Source organism: Hylobates moloch, unplaced genomic scaffold (assembly GCF_009828535.3).
Source record: "Hylobates moloch isolate HMO894 unplaced genomic scaffold, HMol_V3 SCAFFOLD_2, whole genome shotgun sequence".
Lineage (NCBI taxonomy): Eukaryota > Metazoa > Chordata > Mammalia > Primates > Hylobatidae > Hylobates > Hylobates moloch.
The window spans coordinates 102,232,548-102,259,145 of NW_026652277.1; positions in this window are offsets into that span (position 1 = coordinate 102,232,548).

The following is a 26,598-nucleotide window of genomic DNA, read 5'->3' on the forward strand; positions in this document are numbered from 1 at the left end:
CTGGCTGGTTGAGAGGTAGTGGAGGGGGGCAGAGCAGTAGCCTCAGTGATAGGTGTGGAAGATACTATAGCATAACCTGCCTTTGCTGGTGAGTGGCGATTAGGCATGGTGGAACTGCCATCAGTAAACCAAATGTGATCAGGGTGAGAAACAGGAAAGAAGGAAATATGGGGAAATGGGGTGTATGTCAGGTGGATCAGAGAGATACAGTCATGGTGGTCAGGTGTGGTATCTGGAATAATGTGGGAGGCTGGATTGAAGTCCAGCCAGGAACAATGGTAATTGTGGGAGACTCAACAAAGAGTGAGTATAGCTGAAGGAGCCGGGGAGCAGAAAGTATATGCATCAGATGGGAGGAAGGAAACAGATTTTGGAAGTTATGAGAACTGTAGAGAGTGAGTTGAGCATAGTTTGTGATTTTGAGAGCCTTTAAAAGTATGAGGGGAGTGGCAGTTGCTGCACACAGACGTGAGGCTAGGCTAAAACAGTAAGGTCAAGTTGTTTGGATAAAAAGGCTACAGGGCATGGTCCTGGCTCTTGTGTGAGAACTCTGGCTTGACTGAAGTAAGGGGGGTATCTGTGAAGCTTTGCAGCAGTACAGCCCAAGTAATTTGCTGACCCTGATGGATGTCAGGGTCAGTCCAAGTGAAAGCAAAGAGAGGCTGGGATGAAGGGTGCAAAGAAATAGTAAAGAAAGCATGTTTGAGATCCAGAACAGAATAATGGGTTGTGGAGGGAGGTATTGAGGATAGGAGAGTATATGGGTTTCACACCATGGGGTGGATAGGCAAAACAATTTTGTTGATAAGGCGCAGATCCTGAACTAACATGTAAGGCCTATCTGGTTTTAGGACAGGTAAAATGGGGGAATTGCAGGGAGAGTTTATAGGCTTTAAAAGGCCATGCTGTAACAGGCAAGTGATAACAGGCTTTAATCCTTTTAAAGCATGCTGTGGGATGGGACATTGGCATTGAGCAGGGCAAGGGTGATTAAGTTTTAATGGGATGGCAAGGGGTGAATCATCTGTTGCCAAGGAGGAAGTAGAGGTGTCCTATACTTGTGGATTAAGGTGGGAAAATACAAGGAAAGGATGTGAAGGAGGTTTTCAACTGGGGGGAAAGGCAACAATGACTTGTGGCTGTAGCCTAGGAATAGTCAGGGAAGCAGATAATTTAGTTAAAATGTCTTGACCTAAAAAGGGAGCTGGGCAGGTGGGGATAACTAAAAAGGAGTGCTTAAAAGAGTATTGTCTAAGTTGGCACCAGAGTTGGGGAGTTTTAAGAGGTTTAGAAGCCTGGCCATCAATACCCACAACAGTTATGGAGGCAAAGGAAACAGGCCCTTGAAAAGAAGGTAATGTGGAGTGGGTAGCCTCCATATTGATTAAGAAGGGTATGGACTTACCCTCCAGTATGAGAGTTACCTGAAGCTCAGTGTCCGTGATGGTGTAGGGGGCTTCTGAGGCGATCAGGCAGTGTCAATCTTCAGCCACTAAGACGAGAAGATCTGGGAAGGAGTCAGTCAGAGAGCCTTGGGCCAGAGTTCCAGGGGCTCTGGGAGTGGCTGCCAGGTAAGTTGAACAGTCCGATTTTCAGTGGGGTCCTGCACAGATGGGACATGGCTTAGGAGGAATCCCGGGCTGCAGGCATTCCTTGGCCCAGTGGCCAGATTTCTGGCACTTGTAGCAAGATCCTGGGGTAGGCAGTCCTGGAGGAATGCCTGGCCATTGCGGTTCAGGTGTTTGGAAGTTCTTGTGTGCTGGAGATTTGGCTGGGGTTTGTCTCACAGTGGAGGCAAGGAACTGCAACTGAGAAATACATTGATACTTGGCTGCCTCTACTCTATTATTGTACACCTTGAAGGTGAGGTTAATTAAGTCCTGTTGTGGGGTTTGAGGGCCAGAATTTAATTTTTGGAGCTTTGTTTAATGTTGGGAGCAGATTGGGTAATAAAATGCATATTGAGAATAAGATGGCCTTTTGACCATTTTAGGGTCTAGGGCTGTAAAGCATCTCAGGGTTGCTGCCAAATGAGCCATGAACTGGGCTGGGTTTTTATATTTGATGGAAAAGAGCCTAAATGCTAACTGATTTGGGAGAGGTCAGATAAAGAAAAAGGAGCATTAACCTTGACTATGCCTTTAGCTCCAGCCACCTTTTTAAGAGGGAATTGCTGGGCAGGTGTGGGAGGGCTAGTCATGGAACCAAACTGTAAGCTGGACCAGGTGTGAGGAGGGGAGGTGATAAAAGGATTATAGGGTGGGGGAGCAGAAGCTGAGGAAGAATTGGGACCTGGCTCAGCCTGGCTAGGAGCAACCTGGGGAGGAGGGGAGAGGTGAGATAGGTCTGTAGAAAAGGAAGATTAGAAAGACTCAGCAACACTTGGGGTTGGGACTGAGGGGACAGGTAGGAGGGAAAGAAGGAGGATTTGGGATGAGTTGCATTGGGAACAGAGACTAGGGAGGTACTGATGTGTAAAATAATGCCTGGATGTCAGGCATCTCAGACCGTTTGCCTATTTTATGACAAGAATTATCTAGATCTTGTAGTATGGAAAAATCGAAAGTGCCATTATCTGGCTATTTGGAACCACTGTTCCATTTGTCTTGGGGTCAAGTGATGTTGCAGAAGAAAATAAGATGCTTAGATTTTAAGTCAGATGTGAGTTGAAGAGGTTTTAAGTTCTTGAGAGCACAGGCTAAGGGAGAAGAAGGAGGGATGGAGGGTGGAAATTTGCCTATAGTGAAGGAGGCAAGTCCAGTGAAAAGAGAGGGTAGAGACACGGAGAGAAGGGGTGGGGGGTGCCTGCCCCCCAGGAAAGTGGAGAAGGGTTGGGGGGTGCTTGCCCCCGAAGAAAGTGGAGAGAAGAGAGGGTAGAGAAATGGACAGAAGGGGTTGGGTGAGCAGCCCTGGGCTGCAATGTGGGTGGGCAGCCAAAGGAGGCATCCCTGCAATTGACTTGCCACCAAAGGAATGTGGGTGAATGACCAAGGCAGGCATCCCCACAGTGATCAGACACCAATGAAATGTGGGTGAATAATCAGGCAGATGTCCCCACGGTGATTAAACACCAAAGGAAGACTGTCTTCCTGAGTTCGTGACTGGCGCTGGAGTTTTGGATCCACAGATAAAATGCGTCTCCTTTGTCTCTACCAGAAAAGGAAAGGAACTGAAATTAAGAGAAGGGAGAGATTGAAAGATGTTGCCAAGATTGAAAGGAGAAAGAGGTTGAGGGATAGTGAGAGAGGTTGGAGAAGAGAGTAAAGAGAGGCTGCTTACCCTGTTTAAAATTGGTGAGATGTTCCTTGGGCTGGTTAGTCTAAGGACCAGAGGTCATAGGTGGATCTCTTCACGGAGTGAGGGTGAGGACAGGGGATTGATCTCCCAAAGGAGTCCTTCTGACCTGGATCTTCGGCACCAAATTTCACTCGTGTCCATGTGAAGAGACCACCAAACAGGCTTTGTGTGAGCAATAAAGCTTTTTAATAACCTGGGTGCTGGTGGGCTGAGTCCGAAAAGAGACTCAGTGAAGGGAGATAGGGGTGGGGCTGTTTTATAAGATTTGGGTGGGTAGTGGAAAATTACAGTCAAAGGGGGTTGTTCTCTGGCTGGCAGGGGCGGGGTTCACAAGGTGCTCAGTTGGGGAGCTTTTGAGCCAGGATGAGCCAGAAGAAGGAATTTCACAAGGTAATGTCATCACTTAAGGCAGGGACTGGCCATTTTCACTTCTTTTGTGGTGGAATGTCATCAGTTAAGGCAGGAACAGGCCATTTTCACTTCTTTTGTGATTTTTCAGTTACTTCAGGCTATCTGGATGTATACATGTAGGTCACAGGGGATATGATGGCTTAGCTTGGGTTCAGAGGCCTGACATTTACCACTCATATTCACAGGTGTTAGCCTGTGGAATCCCATCAAGGAATGGTAATAAATAAATAAATAAATAAATAAATAAATAAATAAATAAATCACTATTTGTCCCTTTTTCTTTTTCCAAATTTAAGATTAACAAGTGAAAGGCATTTATGCAGACTAGCCTTAAGTGTAGCAACTGTTGTGTAGTTTTTTGATATGAATCTTCATACTGTCCAAATCTTTTCCTTCCAGAAATAGTCTTTGTTTTTTCCTTTGTCTCTTTCTGTGTCATTTGTCATAGATACATTCTCATCTTGTTCTACATTCCTGACAGTTTGACTTGTGACCAAGTGTCAGCACTCTTTACTTGTCGCTGCCAATTGGGGGACCTGATTTTCAGGTTCTTTCCAGTGGCCAGTGTGAAAGGACTGGGAACAGAGTCATCAGATACTAAGCAGCACCTTCTGTCTTCCGAATGAGCTTAGTTCTCACAGGAGTTTGTCTTTATAAGAAATCCCATCCATCAACAGTGTAAAAGTGTTCCTATTTCTCCACATCCTCTCCATCACCTGTTGTTTCCTTACTTTTTAATGATCGCCATTCTAACTGGTGTGAGATGGTATCCCATTGTGGTTTTGATTTGCATTTCTCTGATGGCCAGTGATGATGAGCACTTTTTCATGTGTTTTTTGGCTGCATAAATGTCTTCTTTTGAGAAGTGTCTGTTCATGTCCTTCGCCCACTTTTTGATGGGGTTGTTTTTTTTTTCTTGTAAATTTGTTTGAGTTCATTGTAGATTCTGGATATTAGCCCTTTGTCAGATGAGTAGGTTACAAAAATTTTCTCCCATTCTGTAGGTTGCCTGTTCACTTTGATGGTAGTTTCTTTCGCTGTGCAGAAGCTCTTTAGTTTAATGAGATCCCATTTGTCAATTTTGGCTTTTGTTGCCATTGCTTTTGGTGTTTTAGACATGAAGTCCTTGCCCACACCTATGTCCTGAATGGTATTGCCTAGGTTTTCTTGTAGGGTTTTAATGGTTTTAGGTCTAACATGTAAGTCTTTAATCCATCTTGAATTAATTTTTGTATAAAGTGTAAGGAAGGGATCCAGTTTCAGCTTTCTACATATGGCTAGCCAGTTTTCCCAGCACCATTTATTAAATAGGGAATCTTTTCCCCATTGCTTGTTTTTGTCAGGTTTGTCAAAGATCAGATAGTTGTAGATATGTGCCATTATTTCTGAGGGCTCTGTTCTGTTCCATTGATCTATGTCTCTGTTGTGGTAGCAGTACCATGCTGTTTTGGTTACTGTAGCCTTGTAGTATAGTTTGAAGTCAGGTAGCGTGATGCCTCCAGCTTTGTTCTTTTGGCTTAGGATTGACTTGGTGATGTGGGCTCTTTTTTGGTTCCATATGAACTTTAAAGCAGTTTTTTCCAATTCTGTGAAGAAAGTCATTGGTAGCTTGATGGGGATGGCATTGAATCTATAAATTACCTTGGGCAGTATGGCCATTTTCATGATATTGATTCTTCCAACCCATGACCATGGAATGTTCTTCCATTTGTTTGTATCCTCTTTTATTTCATTAAGCAAACTAGTTCAACCATTGTGGAAGTCAATGTGGTGATTCCTCAGGGATCTAGAACGAGAAATACCATTTGACCCAGCCATCCCATTACTGGGTATATACCCAAAGGACTATAAATCATGCTGCTATAAAGACACATGCACACATATGTTTATTGTGGCACTATTCACAATAGCAAAGACTTGGAACCAACTCAAATGTCCAAAAATGATAGACTGGATTAAGAAAATGTGGCACATATACACCATGGAATACTATGCAGCCATAAAAAATGATGAGTTCATGTCCTTTGTAGGGACATGGATGAAACTGGAAATCATCATTCTCAGTAAACTATCGCAAGGACAAAAAACCAAACACCACATGTTCTCACTCATAGGTGGGAATTGAACAATGAGAACTCATGGACACAGGAAGGGGAACATCACACTCCGAGGACTGTTGTGGGATGGGGGCAGGGGGGAGGGACAGCATTAGGAGATATACCTAATGCTAAATGATGAGTTAATGGGTGCAGCAAACCAACATGGCACATGGATACATATGTAACAAACCTGCACTTTGTGAACATGTACCCTAAAACCTAAAGTATAATAATAAAATAAAAAAAAAAAAGAAATCCCATCCATGAAAGGCTTTTGTTGTCTCAACTCTTGTTGCCTGGCTAATCCTTGGAAATTTCAATCCTAGGAGGACCTACTGGGTGTCAGATTTAATGGTTCTATGACTGCCAACCCTCCATAAGTTCGTGGAATACTGAAGACACCATATATGCAAACACTATCCTTAACCATCTGTGGCAACAAGGGTGTTTCACTGTCTTAGCTTATTTCTTGGAGTGAATTTTTGAGAAAAATTTTTTTGGGGGCGCTGCATTTTCTGCACTCATTTTTAAAAATCAACTCATGTCCATGGTATTCAAAATCTTAAAAGTTTCCTCTGGGACTTTGTATGAAAACAGGCTCATTGGCTTGAATCACTTATGGAACAAATAAGCTGACTATATATGAAAGAATACTTTTCAGAGAGCTCTTATCTTAAACAGCTGTTTTATTGGAATACAGCCTCAGAAACTCCCTTGGCAATATCAAAAAGAACGTATAAATCAGATTTACAATAAAGTTTATCCCAGCACTTTGGGAGGCCAAGGCAGGTGAATCACGAGGTCAGGAGTTCGGGACCAGGCTGGCCAACATGGTGAAACCTCGTCTCTACTAAAAAATACAAAAAATTAGCTGGATGTGGTGACAGGCACCTGTAATGCCAGCTACTCGGGAGGCTGAGACAGGAGAATTGCTTAAACCTGGGAGTTGGAGGTTGCAGTGAGCCGAGATCATGCCAATACACTTCAGCCTGAGTGACAGTTTGAGACTCTGTCTCAAAAGAAAAACAAAAACAAAAACAAAAAACAAAAAAACAGAAACACAATTTAAATTCTTTGTACACTCAGTGCTCAACTGCTTGTTTTGAATACCCTGGTGTGCAAAAAAAAAAAAAAAAAAAAAAAAAAAAAAAAAAAAAAAAAAAAAAAAAAAGAAAAAAGAAAAAAGACACTCTACCTTTTATTCTAGACGTTAGAATTTGGTTCTCCCTGCTGCAGCCTAGATTTGATTCTAGGTCAAGGAACCAGGGACAGATGTAAAGTTTACCACTTTGAAATGTAAACTTCTACAATAAATTCTTAAGTAGATTTTGTTGGGTCAGGAGAGAAATATTTATAAAAGTTAGTTTGAATTACTTGCTTTGGATGTATATTTGTATAACTCTTGACTATTTGGGGTACCAATTTGCAATTCTTTCTACCCCCAGGAAAAAGTTTTTGATCTCCTGTCTTACTGACTTTCTCTTTTAATCTTCTGTCTATGGGGCACACTAGTAATGTAGTATGTGTGTGTAGGCAGTCATCTGAGAATCTGAGACCCTAGAGAATACAACTGGACAGAAATGTGGGATGTACCTCATTTGGCTAATAAAACTTTCCTTTCTTTGAGCTGTCATTGGGAATGGTCTGAATCTTGGGAAAGGCATTGGTTAAAGCCATAAAGGGCCTCATGTTATCAGTCTCACATGTGCTTGTTTTGGCTTTGAGTCATTTGTTTAGATATACCTCTGGTTTAAAACTTTGGTTTATATCTAGAGTATGATAGTAACTTTTTTCCCAATTTATTTTGTTTCCTATATTGAGCCTGACAGACATGGCTACCACTGCCACTGGGAACTGAACTAGTGAGCTGGCAAGGCAGACCCCTCACAGTCAGCAGGGCCTTGTGGCAGGGAGTGGGGTGGGTGGAGGCGGAGGAGGCATGGCTCTCACAGCCAGCACCCCCATTACCTCTGCTCCAGTGAAAGGCTGGCTGCTCAGAGCACAAAATATTTGCTCCTTAGATATTTAATTTTGTTTTAAAGGAGTCAAAAGTCAGCTTAATTAAAAGCTGGTATTAGGCCATTAAAAAAAAAAACACACAAAAAAAAGCCTCTATGTTTTTCTTTATATCTTATTTCCCCATGTTTCTTTGTCTGTGTCTTTTTGCCAACTGAAACCCCTTCTTAATTGTTTAGTCCCTTTAGTCCACTTCTTTTCTCTGTGGCAATAATTTTGGTATAAAAGGTGCAAAATTCTGTTAGTCCTTTTTGAAAGCTTAAGATCTCCCCAGACTGGCTCCTCTAGGACTCATTCTTTCATTTACTTCTGCTCCCCATTCTGCCACCTTCAATCTCCCATCCAGTTTCCTTTAATCATTGATAAGTTACCCTGCAAACCCCTACTTTCTCCATTTAATGGTTAATGGATAAGAATTACTAAGAACAAATTTGAGAGTTCTAGTTATCACATAAAGGGATCTAAAAGAGACTTCCAGTGACTGTGAGACCTCTTGAGGAACACAATCAAGGTGCCACTGGCCATTTCTTGGGTCCCTTGTTCACCTCACAGAGCCCTAAGGGTCAGAAGTTTGTTTAGCTTTATTCATTAATGGGCTCCGCCTTAAATTGCATATCCAGTTAAGACACAGAATCTAAATTAAAGTCACCTCCCAACTAAATTGGTCCCCAAAGTACAACTTTCTGGCATTTGGCTATTTTAAACTCTTTGTAAAAGAAATTTGCATCTAAAAAGAAAATCCTTATTTGAAATGGCATCTTCCTCCCCTGTACCTAAACCACCAGAAATTTTTACATGAGAAAGATATTGACTTAAACGTTTACATAAAAAACTATCTTACTTTTGTTTAAGATACTTTTCCTGCCTATCATGCCTTAACTAGGCCTTTACCTATGCCATTCTTTGTCTTGGCAAAAAAATGATATTTAGATCTAAGTTCTGTATCTTTGAGATATAAATTTCTACTTTGTTTCACCTAAGAGTCATCCCATTAGAAGTACAAATGTGGCTGGGCACGGTGGCTCACGCCTGTAATTTCAGCAGTATGGGAGATTGAGGCAGGTGGATCATGAGGTCAAGAGATTGAGACCATCCTGGCCAACATGGGGAAACTCCATCTCTACTAAAAATACAAAAATTAGCCAGGCGTGGTGGTGCACACCTGTAGTCCAAGCTACTCAGGAGGCTGAGGCAGGAGAATCACTTGAACCTGGGAGGCAGAAGTTGCAGTGAGCTGAGATCGTGCCACTGTACTCCAGCCTGGCGACAGTGCAAGAATCCATCTGAAAAATAAATAAATAAATTAAATTAAATTAAAAAAAGAAGTACAAATGTAGGGTTGCCTAGTTAACAACTACTTAGAGCAATAAAACAGGTCATCAGAACAGTTATGGTCTAAACGAGGAAAGAAACACTCTTTGGAAGCTGGCAAGTAAAGAATCTTATCCAAACCTAGAAGATCTGCTTCTGTCTGAGTAGCTATACGACTACATGTCTTTGTGTGTTAAGTATACGTGATATTTCTATGTAATTTGAGATAATCTTTGGTAAATACAGCTAATTTAAAAATTGTCGGTAAAATAAAATGTCTTCAGAATTTTCAGTACTAAAAATAATTTAAACTTTTTTTGCGTGGGACTATTGATCAGATTTTGGCTTCCTCTGTTAGCAGTCTTAAGATCATGAAACTGTTGCTTCTGTAACTTTTTTATATTTGTTTGGTTTTTCCATAAGCTGAAGCTGTAAGGGCTAGCTGCTGGGCTCCCCTGAAGCCTTGCACACATCTTGCTGTGAGCTTATGTCTTTGTTTTCGAGCCTCTGGATTCTGAGATCTGGACAGGTGGCCATGGTGAGGTGATTCTACAGCACTGGGGCCACCAGCTGCCATCTTCACAGCTCTGTCTTCTGTTCTGAGCTCCACACCTGGTGTGTGAATTCAGAACCCAGGTGGGCCCTGCCTTTCACAGCCATCCTGGATGCCTTGTGGGTACTTGAAACCCAAGATGACTAGAAAAAATATCTGGGAGGGTACTTCTGTCATAGTTTCAACATTATTTTCAGTAATTTAAAATATTAAAGTCATGTTATGTTAAGTAATAATCATAAAATGAGTCATTTGTAAGTTAAATACTAAAACATTAATTATTAAACATGTTTGTTTATATAATTTGACATCTTTTTATATCATAAAGCTAAACTTAGATCTGTTAATTAATGAAAAATTGAGAAAACATTTTTATAAAAAATTATGAAATGCATTTCATCTGAAAATATAAAACAGTTCAAAATTGCTTTCTAGGTTTTCACTAGAAATTAGAGCTACCAAAAGTCAAAATTTAAATTATTATATGTAATTAAGAGTATTAAAATAAGACAAATAATTTTATATGCAAAGCGTATGAGAGAAGCAAGATATGCTTTTGTCGAGGAAATTTATAAAGACATGAAGATGTGTGTTTGTTAAAAAAATAGTGTTATTTCTCAGTGAAGAAAAAAATGACATAGATTTCTACTTTGAAAAGTTGGGAAAATGGATATAGAAAGTTAGGGAAAGGGAATTTCTAAATTTTGTGTGACTAAATATTCATTAACATTAAATCTTCGTTCATCATTTAATGGACACTTAGGTTGTTTCTAAATCTTGGTTGTTGTGAGTAGTATTGCAATAAACAGGGGCCTGCAGATATTTCTTTGAGACACTAATTTCCTTTCTTTTGATATATACCTAGCAATGGGATTGCTTTATTATAAGAGTTTTTAGGTTGAGGCTTAATAGCAAAAATACACTAATGAAAAACTAGAATTTGATATTTAACAGCAGCAGTCATGGTATTGTCTTGATTCATTTGCTAATTAGAAAAATTATCTGTATATAACTAATTATCTATATATAACTTTTTTAAAAATAAGGGATTTGATCTATATACTTAAGATCTGTGCACTTTACTCTTTGAATGTTATGCCTCAATAAAAAATGTAATGAAAAAGAAAACAAACAAAAAAAGAAATAGTGAAAGATTTTGGTTCATCCTTTGAGTAAACTCAAAAATCTGTGGGGAGAGAGAAAAGGAAACAGAGACTGTATGTCTGATGCTGATTTTGTTATGTCTTTTGATTATTTGGGAACTAAGTCTCCTCTTGGTGAAGATTTTTGCTTTCTGAAACTTTTTAATTATCACTGTGGCTAAATGAATGACTGTTACTTTACAGTGATTTCTGATCCTATTTTGGTCAAGTATTTTAAGCCTTTGACATATTTGACAGGCTTCTCAAAATGAAATTTCACAAATCAAAATTAAGTCTTTTTGACCTCAAACTAACTTTGGGATGTTACAGACAGCCCCTGAGGCATCTGAAAAAGAGATAGTAAACATATTTATTTGATAAGTTATATGGGAAGCACTGTCCAAAAAGAAATAATGTTGAATCTTCTTTGCTTTATATTTGCATAAATGTGTTTCAAAATTGTATGAGATTCTTAAAAATCTGATTTATTTAATTGTAGGCCACAGAAAATAACTAAAGGAATTCGTCAATTGCATCTCTAACCATGGCCATTTTAAGCCTTTTGTCTGCAGTAAATTGCTTTCTTCTGATGCTTTTTTTCCTAAAAACTTTTTGCAAATGCTAAAGTATTGTGTCTTCAAGGAAGTTTATGGAAAAGACTACAAAAAGTACTCTGAAATACAGGTTTCCAACAACTTTAAGATCATACAATTGGACTAGGTAAGAATTTTGAAAACTCCATTTAGAAAACTGGACTCATAAAATTACCAATCTAGCACCAAGCACAATAAGAATTAAATATGTGGGACTGAACTGATGAAGAATTGAAATGATTTTTATATTTTTTTGTTTAAACTGTTGCTCATTTTTTAATGTTTTCTAGAGTTAAGAAAACTTTTTTATTTTATGCAATTTGTAGCTTACAGGAATTGGATGAATCATACTTTTGTGAGTAAAATGGAAATGTTTACCTTTTTCACTACCTAATCCCTCCAGAATTTGTAAATTGTTTGGGATTATTCTTATTTTATGGCAGTACACATATTTGTATGAGCTGAATAAAGGTCTGTTTTCTTTTATTACAAGTCACAATTGGAGATACTGTTATTTTACCAAAGCTTTGACTGGAATGTCATGTTTTCAAATGTGACCAGCCTGCTTTGAAGTGTTCAGCTTGACTATAAAGCCAACAGACTTGGAGAAGGATTAACCTGGTACTTTGTCTATATAGTTCCTTTACATAGTTTCTGACCTTGCAGTAAGAAAAGAATGTGACAGGCCCAGGAAACTCAAGATATTTTGAGGACCTTAAGAAGAATTCACCCAATTCATACAGATATTACAGACACTGTCTTTGGTTTGGCTCCTAAGCCTTTAGAAGTTTTCCAAAGTCTAATTCAAAAGTCCTTATGAAAAAGTTCTGTAAAGCTAACTTAAAAATAATCTATATGCCAAGTACTATTCTTGCTGCACTTTATACAAATAATCAGGACAAGTATAATAAGACTAAAATTTATTTTGCAAATAAATTAGTCACTATAATTTATCTTTGGTAGAAGTAGAAGTGAGAGACTAAAGAGAGAAAAACTATGTGTCAAAAAAAAAAAAAACCTATAGTATATTTGTAATGAGATTCCAGCTCATTGTGGCTTTTTTAAATGAGATTTTATTATTTACCTGAAATCTAGACTACATCCTAAGTTTTTAGTTTCCTCCAGTATCTGGTTGTGACTCTCCAGATTAACATTTCCGATTTTTCTCCTACCCTTCTGACTTAAAAACACTAGAGATTAAAACTGCTTTTCTTAAAGCCCTACAAACTGAAACTAGACAACTTGACATAAATGTTGGGAGAAATTTCTATAGCAACTTATAAACAGCCTTCATGCCTATTGACTTATGAACTATGCAGAAAGTTTACTAGAACACTTGACTGAAATTACAACTTAAGAACATCTGTCAGTTTGCCACTACCTGCCCAGTCCAACTAAAGATGCTTCAGAGACTCTAGAAAAACTACTTTATAGACTACTCTAGACATTAACCTTTTTTCTTCTTCTTCTTCTATTTCTATAGAAATTCCCCTTAAAGATCTGTTTGCATAAATCATATATAGATGCCTAGCTTTGCATTTTCATCTGCAACGCCACCTCCTGGAATGGGACTCAACTGTTTAACTCTTGGAATGAGACTCAACTATTTAACTGACCTGACAGATTCTCATATTCTCAAGACTGAGTTTGATTCAAGAAGATATGGCTGCTGGCCCTAATCCATGCTTTTGTTTTTCTTCACCAATCTCTTATCTCACAATCTCTAAGCCAATTCTCTCTGTGGCCACCAATCCCAACTCAATATACGAAACTTTCTGAAAATAAACTTTCAGCTGGGGGACTAAAAAAAAACAAAAATATTTCACCCCAAAATATACTTCTTTGAAATATTTTGAGTTAGCTATTCAGAGAGCCTGCAAATAGGAATAGCCTTGAAAAGCTGCCTTTCATGGAGAATATTTGCATTTGTTGAGAAAAATCTACTTCAGTGAAATAAACTGCCAGGTTTCTCTCAGGCCTGTCCCTTTATCGAGATCTAGGAAAGATGAACTCCACCATAGGCTTCCATCTATTCTTTCTGAGGTCTGCTATCTGTGAGGCTTCATCTGCATAACAAGACTGTCTTTGCTGGCCTTACCTTTGTTTCTCCTTCTCTCCCATAACCTGTTTTGCCATGGTTCAGGCCCTTATTTTTACTGTAACCTCAAGATGATATAAAAGGATAAACCATCTGGCCTTTTCTTTTTTTTTTTTTTTTTGAGACGGAGTCTCGCTCTGTCGCCCAGGCTGGAGTGCAGTGGCGCAATCTCGGCTCACTGCAAGCTCCGCCTCCCGGGTTCACGCCATTCTCCTGCCTCAGCCTCTCCGAGTAGCTGGGACTACAGGCGCCCGCCACCACGCCCGGCTAATTTTTTTGTATTTTTAGTAGAGACGGGGTTTCACTGTGGTCTCGATCTCCTGACCTCGTGATCTGCCCGCCTCGGCCTCCCAAAGTGCTGGGATTACAAGCGTGAGCCACCGCGCCCGGCCCATCTGGCCTTTTCTTTGAATTTTCATATTTTGTATGACTTCCATGCACACACGTGCACTTTAAAAATCTGTAGCTCTTTTCTTCTCTTTCCTCCTTTTCTTTTCTTTTTTTTTTTCGGCAGGGTCTTGCTCTGTCACCCAGGCTGGAGTGCAGTGACACAATCATGCCTCGCTGCAGCCTCGATCTCTTGGGCTCAAGCCATCCTCCCACCTCAGCCTCCAGAGTCACTGGGACTACAGACCTGAGCCACCACATTGGGCTAGTTTTTTCTGTTGTTTGTAAAGATGGGGGTCTCTCTATGTTACCCAGGCTGTTCTTGAATTTCTTGACTCACATGACCCTCTCTTGCCTTGGCTTTCCAAAGCACTGGGATTATAGCTGTCAGCCACCACACCTGGCCCCTTTTCTCCTTTTAATCTGCTCTTTGTCAGTTGATTTTCAGCAGACTTTCAGAAGGCAAAGGGAAAGTTTACTTTGACCCCTTCCCTGCTTTGATGATTACTGCTTGCCCCTGATGTTTACTGAAAAAGAAAGAGCAGGGCTGTGGTAAATTTGGGAAGTGACTTAAATTGTTTTATGGGTAGAGGCAATTTTATCTTTCTTGGAAATCAATAACTCCCTGGCATCTTGTCTTGGTTTTACAGTTCTCTTCTGTGGACCCTGATCTGGCTTCCTGCTTCATCTTGTGACCAAGGAACACACAAACCACTGCTTGATCAAGTAAGGGAAAAGAGGGAGTTACTAGTTTAGTTACTCTAGGTGCACGAGATACAGCTCACCAGTGAAATCATCCTGACCAATGCCCCATGTTCTCTCCAACAGCAAATATCACTACCCAGAAGTATTCAGATAATGTTTTATATTTTGTTTTCCTATCGTTTTACTTTTCATTTATCCATTTATGTTTGCTTTTTATATTTTGGAATTTCATAATGGTTTTGGTTTTCTAATGACATTCTATATAGCTTCTCCATACTTATGGATTTATTCATTGAATAAATTAATTGTTATATATTTTCATTGGCTTTTAGAAGGGAAAGTGAGTAGGCATGTATTCTTAGTTTTCCATTGTGGTGCAATCTCCCTGCTACTGATGATAATTTTATGGGAAAACTTGACACTCTGCCAATGATGAAGGAATTCCAAGGCACATTATTTCCCCACAAGTGCAAGTCCCTGAAGCACAGTATGAGAAACAGTGATCTAATTGTTGTGATTTCATTCTCATCCTGCAACATTTTAAATGTGTCTGGCTTCCCATATGTCTCTACCTATAGAAAGAATGTAAATGACGCTCTTTGAGTGTTCTACTCTGTAAGGTGGCAATTTTTTATTGTAAATTATTCTGGTTTGAAACATTAATCTTTGGATTTTTGTCTCATGTTCTTCCAAGCCTAAAGATGAAGCATCCCATGACTATGAATAGAATTAAGTTTCTTAAAATTTAATGTTGAAAATTAGACCTTGGATATGTAATCATCAAAAGTCTGGACTTTGGCACCAAATACCCAGAGTATGAATTCCAGATTTTTCATTTAATAACTGTGTCATATTGTTAGCTCATCATAAAAAAGTAGTTTGCCTTATAGACTGTACTTTATAAATATTAACAAAAGACCAGAAAGAAAATTCACATTAGTCCTATTTCCCAAAGTAAACCCACAGGATATTAAATGTTTCAAAGAAGAGAAGTCCTACTGTGAGAAACAAATGTTAAACAGGATTATTTAATTTATATCTTCTTAGATCCCATAACATGTTATATATAACATGTTTGAGTCTTTAATAGTGGTATATGATATATAGATAAACTTATTTGACTCCAAAAATATTTTATCTCAGAGTAACTTGCAGAATTTGTTTTCTCAGATAAGACTTTGGATGCACCAAGATCAATGTCACTCTGATGGTCTCTTGGGAGACTGCAGAGCTGTTATGTATCCAAGAGACAATACCCAAGCCATCTCCATGTGTCTGGTAGTGAATGAATTTTTAGTATTTGTAGCTTTCTGGAGTGCAAACTCAATACCAAGAAATTCTGCATCATAAAAGTGCTCCATACTTTTAATAGTCCCCATCTTTTTTCATTATTACAACTTATTTTTCAAGATCCCAGTCCCCCAGGCCTGTTGAGCACAATGACTTATCCAGGAATGCAAAAAAATGAATAATAACACATATTAAATAGGCTAAACTATTGAGCTTCCTCATCTAATATTCGTTTCTATTTGGCTGCTATTTTGTTTATCAGCAGATGCTTCTTGGATATATAACACTTAACCACATCCAAGAGTCCCATTCAGTGGTAGGTTTTTCTGTTACCGTCGGGGGACTGTTTTTGAGTAGTTGAACATTTGGGAATTTGAAAAGATATCATAAGGTTGCGTCCTTCCTCTGCTGGTGAACGAGACTGACTATAACCCTCATAGGGAATGTGGGAGAGATTATTTATAGTCCTCTGTAAGGGAAATAAAACTCCAAGTGAAACATCACTGAAAAGATTATTTTCCAACATCCACAAACATCTTTTTTTGGCAAATGAATTTCTCTTCTTCTATTACCAAATACTTGGGGCAAGGAAGACATAGAAACAGAAAATCATCCACTGCTGGGATTGGGAGTCCTTGCACCCTTAACTTGTTCCTACCCAGTCCACAGTTTGCTCAAATTATATCCAAATAGTAAAAAGGGGTATTCTGAATATGTTTGAGCGATGTAGCTAGTTCATAATGTTTTCAGGTCAAATTATCCTGAGAAACTTGTACAATAAGTAAAGAAAATGTTACTTGAACTTAGAAAAAGTTACTCAAACAATAAAAAAGTTATTTAAACTTAGTTGCTGAAATACATACTTATTCTTAACTATAGGAAGACATTTAGGTGTTGTCCTGAATAGGCAAGCTGTCTCCCAAGAGGTGTCCCTAGTGACTTTCATTCTTTCTGAGAATCTAAAAGGTCAAAGCTAGAATTATCTGAACCATCTAACTTCAATCATGAAATTAACTTGATATCTATAAAATCTTGATACCTATTTTATTTTATTTTTGCTTTAAGTTCTGAGATACATGTGCTGAACATGCAGGTTTGTTACATAGGTATCTATAAAATCTTGATACCTATTTTATTTTATTTTGCTTTAAGTTCTGAGACACATGTGCTGAACGTGCAGGTTTGTTACATAGGTATACATATGCCATGGTGGTTTGCTGCACCTATCAACCTATCATCTATATTTTATGCCCTGCATGTATTAGGTATTTGTGCTAATGCTCTCCTTCCCTTCGCCCACCCCCCCCAACCCCCTGACAGGCCCTAGTATGTTATGTTACCCTCCCTGTGTCCATGTGTTCTCATTGTTTGATTTCCACTTATGAGTGAGAACATGCAGTATTTGGTTTTCTGCTCCTTTGTTAGTTTGCTGAGGACGATGGTTTCCAGCTTCATCCATGTTCCTGTGAAGGACGTGAACTCATTCTTTTTATGGCTGCATTGTATTCCATCGTGTATATGTGCCACATTTTCTTTATCGAGTCTATCATTGGTGGGCATTTGGCTTGGTTCCAAGTCTTTTTTTTGGAGACAGGGTCTTGCCCTGTCAGCCATGCTGGAGTACAGTGGCACAGTCATGGCTCACTGCAACCGTGACCTCCTGAGCTGAAGTGATCTTACCACCTCAGTCTCCCAAGCCACTGGGACTGCAGGCATGTGACACCATGTCCAGCTAATTTTGGTTTCATTCTTTTGTAGAGACAAGGGTCTCACTATGTTGCCCAGGTTGATCTCAAACTCCCAGTTTCAAACAACCCTCCCACCTCAGCTTTGCAAAGTGCTAGGATTCCACTTTTTAATAAAATACTATATCTGAGTATAATTGTGAATTTTACCAATTTAAATCATGTGATCCACAAAGTATCACTCTCACATTCTCAGGCAATGCAACAATAATCATAGTCAGCATAATGGAGGTTAAAGAAACTTTAATTTTTCTTAAATTTGTGCAACCTCAAAAGAAGAGAAGGTAGAGGAAGGGAGAGAGAAATGAATACAAAACAGACAGCAGCAGCTGCAATGAATGTCCTCTTTATCTTACTGTTGCTTTTAGAGTTATTGACACAATTAATCACTCATATTTGCATGCAGCTTTATAAATTTACAAAGTGAACAAGCTGTAGTTATATGAATCATAATTAGGATAATCCATTAAAAACCCTAATAAATGGACATTTAACTAAATGGAAATGGAACTAAGGGCTCCCAACTGATCTTTTATCAACTAGTTTGATGATAGTAGGGTGTGGCCTTTTCTTGCTTGCCACGGTGTCTGGCTTAGAATATGCACTTCATAAATATCTGTAAATTAAATGAACTGGAAATTGATGACAAAAGATGAAGCAGTCCATTGCCTGCAAATGCAGTTTCTTAAGCACAGATTTGAATGCAAACATGGGAAAGATGTCTACCATTAGTTTTCTAGGCATCTATAATTAGATAGTAACATCAATCTCTGGAAGGGAGAGACTGGTCATTTGAAATGATGTGTATGCATGGGACAGTGTAAGGGCATTGAGAGAAAGAGGAAATTGGGGAAAGACAGAGACAGTTTAGTGTAAAGATATGTTCTGTAACCAATGACATTCTGAAAGTTAAACAATCCATTGTTCTCACAGCATAAAGAACCACAATCTGTCAAATTAAAAATATCATTTTTTTTGGCCTCAACTCTGGGGCCAAAACTAGTACTAATACAGTACTAGTATTGTATTAGACTGACTCCACATGGAGGAAGACTGGGACATCCATGCCAACCTTAGCACTATTTCTGAATGTCTGAAAGTGAAAAATTAGGTTTTCTATTGAAATACCACAAAAATAAGGGTAAAATGCAATATTAAGCTAGTATTACACAAGGTGAGTGCAGATGTTCCTGTTGGTCTGGGAATGTGCTCCCACAGTAGGTTCTGCCCCCAGAAACCTGTTTGTAGAGAGAGAGAGAGAGAGAGAGAAACCTGTCTCTTCATAGTCTCCCTAGCACCAGCTGACTGTCCCTGGACACATGGTTAGGAAAATGATGGTGAGATTTCAGTTACAACACAATTCATACGCATGCTAGTATATTTGAATTGGCAGCTCCAAAAGAAGTATCTGCTAAGTCTAGTTGATATAAGGCCCAAGCTGTGATTCAAAAAGCCAGCTGTGGCTGCTTCCTCATTAGGAGGCTTGCTATCAGGAGAGTGATAAGCAGCACAGAGTGTTGGTGGGGGAGTAGGCAGTGCTATCAGTTTTCCCAACTCATGACAGCATCAAATGCTGAAAACAGAGTACAAAAACGGCAAAGAGAAAGTGAAATGAACAGGTGTACAGCTAAATTAGTCAGAAGGTATCTTTATGCACAAAGAAATTTGAACAAGTTTTCTCATGTATTATTAGTCAGGACTTGAGAAATGCAAAAACCCTATTTATATTAGATTAACCTCAAAAGGGAATGTAACAAACTGAAGAACAGAGTTCAAGGACCACAAGCTGGCTTCAGGCATGTAGAGTATATTGGTCTTGAATGCTATCTTCAGGGCCCTCCATCTCCCTCATTCCTGCTTTCTTTTTTTTCTAGGCTGGCTTTATTCTTTCCTTTTGCATATATATTTTCTTTCAAGTGACTGGGAACATGGCCACTGGATCCCTAAACTGAAATCCTCCCAGACTAGAACCTCAAGTAGAAAAAAACCCTTCTCTTTCTAAATGTCATAGATTGATATCAAGAAAAATTCTAATTCCTCTATAGAGTCCTATGTCCAGTCTTGTACTAGTTACCTTGCGAAGAATGTTGGATTCTTCGATTGGCCTGAGTTAACACAAAAGTCTTGGACATTGTCGTGACAGGCATTATTAGAGTCACTTAGAGCTAGGGAATTCCCTTAGAGAAAGTGAAAACTGGTCCCAGAAGAAGTGAGGTGGAAAACATGGAAGATATTCTTCCCAAAAATGAATCCGTTTCATAAAGAAGCAGAGTGAGAAAATGCACTGTAAAGAAAGAGAACTCACCACTAAAGGGGCAATGTTCTGATATTGGGACAAATACACATATTGGGAGACACATGCTCCTTGAAGCTTGTGTAGCTGTACCTTAAATCAAAGCATTTTCCCAATTAATATCAGCAGGATCTTTTTTACTGTAAGTAACAAATACCCAAAGCAAACTGGGCTTAGCAAATAAAGGATTTAAGTAACTAATTATTTTACACATAACCTGGTGTCTTATGGCAAGGCTTGATTTAGAAGTTCAAACAAAGTGACTGTGACCTAAATTCTGGTTCTTTGTTTTTCTGTATTATCTCAGTGTTGGCTCCACCATCAATAAATTTCCCCTTCATATTCTGGAGACGGCTACCAATAGCTCTCAGATTATCAAGCTTTCTCATTCATGATAAGCACAGAAGTTAATTGTTCTCTAATTTCTAAATAAGAGATCTGGGGTTGAGTCTAATTGAATCAACTGGATATCAGTTAGATACCCAGTGAACCACTGAAATCAGAGAAATTGAATTATACCAATTATTATAAGCTTGAGCCCTTGGTACAAACCTTGAAGCAATGAACTATGTGAGGTAAGAATGAATATCAAAGAAATATTTAAGTGCTGTTCCCAAGAGATAGAATAGATGCTAAGTGGCAAAAACAGTAAATGTTCAAAATAAATTTTTTTACCATAACCTCTTTGATGACTCAAGCACATTTCAGGACTTTATAATGCTTCAGAGTCACCACAATGATTATTAGTTATTATAAAGTGTTGTGGTACATCTGATGTCCAGAAAAGATCTTGCAAATCATATTTTCTAAGCCGCTTAGAGAATAGGAAAGAGGTTCAGAAAGGCGAAATGGCTTCTCAAAAGCTATAGTTAGCGTGTACTGTAATTATAATTTTAGTCAAACTTTCCTTGTATTTCCTTGTCATGATTGTGATGGTAGTCAGTACGACTGAATTATTATTGCATGAGTTTTGGAACACTGTAAAATGCTTTCATCACTGGATGAAGGCTAATAAATGATGAAGTACCATTTTTCTCTATTTTATATTTTTTTGAGGACTTTTTAAAAACCACAGCTCTGTCTGATGGTTTCTTTAGTTTTACTGAATTTTTTTTTATCACTCTTTCATGCACTGAATGAAAGATGGTCCTACGCACAAATCCACAATGGGTTTTAAGTAAAAATGATTAGTTATGTGTAAAATAACATTGCATTCAAGTTGTTTTGCTGCAGCTCTTTTCTGTGCTCCACAAAATCACATAATTTCTACATCATATTACCTATTTTTCCATGAAAGGAATACAAGAATAGTTGCAAAGAAAATTTACAATTTTGGTATAAATTTACACAGCTACATAGAAAAAATCTCAAGTGTCAATATGAAAAAGAAAATTTGCAACAGGATTATAAAATCTGCTATAAAGCAAATTTTATGCTTTCAAAAATTATGCTTTAAAATTTTTTTGCTTGTTTTCATGAAAAAAACATGCAAAACTCTAAAGTTCTTATATTGTGATTTCTTTTTTTTTTTTTTTTGAGACTGAGTCTGGCTCTGTCCCCCAGGCTGGAGTGCAGTGGCACCATCTCGGCTCACTGCAAGCTCCACCTCCTGGGTTCACGCCATTCTCCTGCCTCAGCCTCCTGAGTAGCTGGGACTACAGGCACCTGCCACCACGCCCTGCTGATTTTTTTGTATTTTTAGTACAGACAGGGTTTCACTATGTTGGCCAGGATGGTCTCGAACTCCTGACCTCGTGATCCACCCACCTCAGCCTCCCAAAGTGCTAGGATTACAGGCTTGAGCCACCGTGCCCAGCCTATATTGTGATTTCTGATACCACTGAATATTCCCAATCTCTACTTCAGATTCTACATAGAAAAAATTTGTTGACCCACTAAGGGTCAACAAATAAGCCTAGAGGAGGTATTATGTAAGATGACTAAACAAGAAGTATGCACTCACATTGCTACCATATTTTTATTCTAATGATCTTAAATCTCTTGTTAGTTTGTTAAGTCATCCTCTTAATATCCCTAAAATTATCAATGCCTAAATCCTTAAAAATAGTAAATTAAATTCGCCAATATACAAAAAATGATAAACGTTTTACTAAATGGGGTTTATTCTACAAATGCAAGGTTAGTTTACCATATGCAAATCAGCCAATATAATTAATCACTTAGCAGACTGAGGAAGAAAGGTCATATAATAATACATATAGATGTTTTTGATAACTACCCATTTATATTAAAAACTCCACAAACAAGAAATAAAAGAAAACTTCCTCAAGCTATTTGAGCATCCATGAAAAACTTAGAGCTAATGTAATGCTTAACAGTGAAATATTAAATGCTTTCTTTTTAAGATCAGGAACAAAACAAGGTTGTATACTTTCATCACTTCTATTCAACATTGTGCTAGAGCTAGTGCTGGTGCAATGGGACAAGAAAAGATAGGAACAGACATGCAGATTGGAAAAGAAGTACTAAGACTGTCTTTATCTTTGACATGCAGATAACATGATCATGTTATTTAGAAAGTTCTAAGGACATCTATGAGAAAAGTACTAAAGCTAATAACTAAATATAGCAATGACACAGGATACAAATAATATAAATATCAATTGTATTTATGCATACTAGCAATGAAAAATTTGAACGTGAAATTTAAAAATGCCATCTACAATAGTATTCAAAACATTAAAGTTTTGCAAAAATATAATAAAAGATATATATATATATAAGACAGCCACATTAAAAACTATGAAACATTTTATAGTTCAATTAAAAATGACTAAATGAGAGATACACCATGTTTATGGGTTGGAAGACTCAATACTGTTAAGGTATTCATTTTCCACAAATTGATCCATATATTCAGTACAGGTGTAATAAAAATATTAGCAAGATTCTTTCTAGAAATTTAAAAGCTAATTTAAAAATTTATTTAAAAAAAAGGAAGTAGAATAGCCTAAATAATCTAGAACAAGAAGAATAAAATTGAAAAACTTATTCTACCTGACTCCAGATTTGCTATAAACCTACAATAGTCAAGTAAGTGTGGCAAAGGATGAACAAATAGGCCAACGGAATAAAATAGAGTGAAAATTAGACTTACACATATACGGTCAAATAACTTTAACAATGATGTCAAAGTAATTCATTGAGGTAAATAAAGATCTCTTAAATAAATGATATCCATATAAAAAGAATCTTGTTGAATTCATAATAGCTTTATTCATATTGGCCCCAAACTGTAAACATCCCAGAGGTCCATCGAAGAATAAATAAGCTGTGTTATTTTACAAAATAGTGTTCTACTCAGCAACAAAGAGAAACAAACAACTTATATATGCAACAATATAGATGAATCTCAAAAATATTTTGCCGAATGAAATAAGCTAGAAACAAAAAAGTGGATACTGTTTGGCTCAGTAAAATTTCAGAATAAGTAAAATTAACCAGTGGTGATACAAATCAGATCATACTTCTCAGAGATATCAGTTTATTGAAAAAGGGCATGACAGAATTTTGTAGAATGGTAGAAAAGTTCTTATTCTTGATATGCATCCTATTTTCCTGTGAGAGTGAAAGAGACTAAAAATATGGCTACATGTTAACAATCAGTGAATATAGATAAAAAACATAGGAAGTTTACATTACTATTCCGGTGTTCTTCTGTGGGCATAAAATTTGTTTTACATAAAATGGTTTTTTGAAGAAAGTAATTAATTTTGTCCAATTTTCATTCTGAAAAGATTTGAAAAGACTTATAGCAAGAATACACACAAAATTATAAATATACAAGAATGCATAAAATAAATTATACAGTAAAATGTAAAATAAGGTCTGGAGAAAAACAGGACCAAGAAGTTTATTACAAATCTGCAACCACATATATCTTTAAACTTTAAATTTATCTCTGTGCTTCTAAAACAAAAAGTAGTAAAAAAAAAAAAGCTACATAATAATTACCATAAGGAATATGAAGATTTATCTTTGTTGGATCATGAATGTTATGCTAGCTTTATAAAATTGTAAAAAGAAACTGTTTTCCCATCTTATTTAAGTTCTGGAACATTTTGTATGATATAGAAATTTTGTTCTTTATACTTTGAAGAAATTTTTCTATTAAAACCACCTCTTCTCTGAATCACTTTATTAGTGATATTTTGAACACTATTTTAGTCATCTGCTTAATGGTCTACTCTGGCATTATACTTTATTCCGATTAAATTTAGGAATTTTTATAGTTTTCTGGAAGTATATACTTTTATTTTTAACATCTGTATCTATTTGCATATTATTGTTTTAAATTTATTCTCTTCTATGGGCCTGCTAGGCTTTTTTGCTTGTATCATTTTCTAAAACAAAATTATTTTTCATTGTTCCTTCTAAATAACTATTTTCTGCTTCTTATTTTCCTCTATTTATTGTTCTTTTGTTTGGTTTATTACTTTTGTCTAATTCTTTAAGTTAAATGCTTAGCTCACATATTACCACCCTATTTTCACTTTTACTTTTAATATAAAAACTTTTTAGATCATAAATTTACTACTATTACAAAAGAGGTTCACTTGTTTTTTATTACCTAATTAGAAGTTGTAATATTATCTTTTTTGAAAACTAAGATTCCTTTTTATTTCTTTTTTAAAAATCTCTAAGTTTAGAAACATTTTCCCTTTACACCTTTGTTATTTATGTCTAGATTTAAGATTGGAGAATATGGTTGACATAATTTCTAACTTTTCTTGTAAGTTTTTAAAGGGTATATTTTTGAAGATTCATGAGCATTTCATATACTCTTTTTGATCTTGGGCATAAAGCAATCCGCATATCTCTTTAACAAGCCTCTTTAGCGTTATTCAGATTCTCCATTTTAATACTGTATATCCATTTCAGTTTCCTTGGGCTGTCTCGAAAACAGAGTGATGTTTTCAGATTTCTGAAGTCAATTTATTTCTTTCTATTTTTCCTTATAATACTATAGTTGTCTTATATTTTTAATTATATTTATTTCATACATTATTTCGCAAGTTTTATGTCTTCACTACTTGTCCTGGATGCTTTATGCTTTTAATTCAAATTTGACATTAATTTTGGCATTTTTGCTGCTTTTTGTATATTTAGCCATATATTGCTTAACATTTTTAATTTCTGTGGTCAGAAACACAGATTAAATAACATAACTCAAAAGAAAAAGTTTGTTAGAAGATATTGAGGTTTCTCAGAAGAATTAAACCACCAAATCACAGAAAAAAAAGAACACAAGCATCCCATTTTGAGGACGCAATGCACAGTGCCAGGCATGGAAAAATCTACCTATGGTTTGAGAAGAACATGTTCTACAGTCTGAGTGAAGCAGAGAGTTTGTATTGGGGATGACTAGAAAAGGGGAATTCCTATTGATTTCTAAATCCTTGATGTCCCTTCTCCCTCGTTTTAAGACCCAACCTGATAACGTAGATCTAAAGTGCCTACCTTCTATATTATGTTTCATTATTTGTACTAAATTAGTTCATAGTATTATATTTTTTATTATATGCCTTATAAGTCAGGTTTGTACTTTTGCGTCCGGAATTAATTCCTGCTGGTGGTTTCTTGGTCTCGCTGACTTCAAGAAGGAAGCCACGGACTCTCGCGGTGAGTGTTACAGCTCTTAACGATGGTGCCTCTGGAGTTTGTTCCTTCAGATGTTCAGATGTGTCTGAACTGGTGGGTCCCTAGTCTCGCTGACTTCAGGAGTGAAGCCACAGACCTTCACAGCAAGTGTTACAGCTCTTAAAGGTGGCGTGTCCAGAGTTGTTTGTTCCTCCCGGTGGGTTCGTGGATTCGCTGACTTCAGGAATGAAGCCACAGACTCTCGTCCTGAGTGTTACAGCTCATAAAGGTAGTGCAGACCCAAAGAGTAAGCAGCAGCAAGATTTATTGTGAAGAGTGAAAGAACAAAGCTTCCACAGCATGGAAGGAGACCCCAGTGGGTTACTGCTGCTGGCAGCCTGTATTCCCTTATTTGGCCCTGCCCTCATCCTGCTGATTGGTCTATTTTACAGAGTGCTGATTGGCCCATTTTACAGAGTGCTGATTGTGCATTTACAATCCTTTAGGTAGACACAAAAGTTCTCCAAGTCCCAACCTGCCCCAGAAGCCTAGCTGGCTTCACCTCGTTTTTTAACTGGTGGCTGGGAATTCTTAAATAAAATAAAAAGTGATTAGTTGTCAAAGTTTACTTCAATCATAGCTAAGAAAAGTTTGAGCTATTGATCTTCTCTTTTGTGGCTGTAAGATCTGTGTTTTCATTCATCAAGAAGAAGCCTTCTCATTTTCTTTGAGATGGAGTTTCTCTCTTGTTGCCCAGGCTGGGGTGCGATGGCATGATCTGGGCTCACCACAACCTCTACCTCCCAGATTCAAGTGATTCTCCTGCCTCAGCCTCCCAAATAGTTGGGATTACGGGCATGTGCCACCACACCTGGCTAATTTTCTAATTTTAGTAGAGACAGGGTTTCTCCATGTTGGTCAGGCTGGTCTCAAACTCCCAACCTCAGGTGATCCACCCACCTCGGCCTCCCAAAGTACTGGGATTACAGGCATGAGCCACCACACCTGGACTGCCTTTCACATTTTCAATCTTTGGAGTCATGCTTAGGGGATTAAT